We start from the raw sequence: 1,899 nt of genomic DNA on the forward strand, positions 1-1,899 counted from the left end.
GTCGCGCAGCACGCCGACACGTGAGAACGCGCCGGCAGGATCCGACTCGCGAGTCGCGGCTCTATCGCGAGGCGCGCAGTTTGTGGCCGCGCCCGCTCGACTCACCGGTATCGTTTCCGGCTGCAGCGGCGCTCGTGTCGTGTTGACCAAGATAGCCGCCCTCGGCGCACCGGCTGTCGCTCTCGACGAGGATGTCCTTGTGGCCGGTGCCCTCGTGACGGCCGCGTACGAGGGGGACACGGCGTATTTTCCTGAAGACGCCGTGACGTACGCCGACGGCGACGGCGTGTTCCGCGACCGCGCGGTTGGCGGCGGCGGACGTAGTGTTGTGGCGGCAGCGGTGGACCTGGTGCTTCTTGTTGTGCGCGTGGTGGTCGTGGCGGTCGTTGTCCTGGTGGACAGTGGCCCGCCGCGCGTTGCCGCGACTCGGGTGAGACGCCGCTCACCCTCGGAGGCAGGCTCCGGAGCCGCCCGCGTGCGCGTCCGCGCGCCCGATGTTCCGGGATCACCACGACCTCCGGGCGACCCTCGGCCATCGTGAAAATAGTGAAAACTTGTGAAAAGCTGTGAAATACGCGCGCGAGCGACGAAGCGCAGTATCGGAACGGCGATCGCACTCGCCCCGGTTAACCGACATACGTGGTCGCACCCGGGTCGCCGCGACGAGCTAACGTCGCCCGTTCGTCACGCGCCAACGTCCCCGACGCAACGCGCGCGCTCGCACAGTGGATAAATGCCTGATTGAATTGATATTTGCAGAAAAAGATCCGAGCCGGAGAGGTTATGTGCGGGATCCGCCTGTCACTGCCTGTGCAATGTGGAGCCTCACCAGCGTGCGTCCACTAGGTGTCCGTAACACCGGATCGTCCCCACGAAGGAGAGAGCAGGCTTCACTTCCCGCTGCACAACCGCTTGACCTGGACGCACAGCCAGAGAGGACAGTTTCAGAGAGGCTCGAGTCAGCGGTCACTGTGTCACCGCTGAGATCTGTCCACACAGGCTGAGGACTTCTCCCAGCAGCTATCCAGCAACCACGTCACTCCCGGTAACACCTCCTACGCTAATCGTCTCTGCAAATATTCTATTGTAAAGATGCAGCAAGCGCGGCCCCGGCAGAGATTCGTTTCTCTGACCTGCTGGCTCCTCAGCTGAGCCAGCCGCGCACAAACACACTTGCGAAATAGTGAGAGAGATTTTTGTGATTCAATGGTTCCGTGCTTATAAATAAATAATACTCCAGGCTTACTTCTGGTATCTGATGTTATTTATTATATATGCTTCTTTCCAGTGCCTTACCGCTGCCTCACTGCAATACAGCGGCAGCGGTTTCCCAACAAACAACTCTGAATACTAAAAAAACTGCAAAAACTATTCAATGCAAATATTGTTGGCACCAGAAGGAAGCCACCGGAAGCATCCACGCAGCGACAGCCACTCCCAACACTCAAAAATACAGCGGTGTGTCACACAAAGTGATGTGACACTTTGAGGTTAGGAGGGCAGGCAGGTATGCTTGGATGTTATAATTAATTATGCAAATTGTTCACAAATAGTGAAAAAGTGTTGCACCCTGCCTCTCTGACACCGCTGCGCAGCAACAGCCTGGAGGTAGCCAGAGGAGAAGAGATGCACGAGGTAACAGAAATTGTCAGCAGTGAGTGTCAGTATCTCACCGCTGACTCTCAGGTATGAGGCTTCTAAGCTTGTAATTTCTATTTTCTCCATTTTTGTAATTTCTATTTTCTACTACAATACTTTTTAACAGATATACGCCTTTATTTTACTCAGTTAATGTTCCACCGGGGACATTACCCCCGGTGGTAATTACAATTTAAAGTTTAGCATACAGTGCTCGTGTCGTGTTGTCCTAGATAGCCGCCTTCAGCGCACCGGCTGTCG

The 1,899-nt window shown here is 55.7% G+C and overlaps 1 long non-coding RNA gene across 1 annotated transcript; it reads left to right on the forward strand.

Moving 5' to 3' along the window:
• Positions 1-364: 364 nt before the first annotated feature.
• On the forward strand, positions 365-1,893 carry LOC116853429. The gene is made up of 3 exons (XR_004379966.1): positions 365-1,045; positions 1,289-1,490; positions 1,554-1,893. It is a non-coding gene; the product is annotated as an uncharacterized LOC116853429 (long non-coding RNA).
• Positions 1,894-1,899: the final 6 nt, after the last annotated feature.

The sequence above is a fragment of the Odontomachus brunneus genome, unplaced genomic scaffold, assembly GCF_010583005.1.
Source record: "Odontomachus brunneus isolate Ranch 3 - 2012 unplaced genomic scaffold, Obru_v1 Obru_scaffold_320, whole genome shotgun sequence".
In the NCBI taxonomy this organism is placed as follows: domain Eukaryota; kingdom Metazoa; phylum Arthropoda; class Insecta; order Hymenoptera; family Formicidae; genus Odontomachus; species Odontomachus brunneus.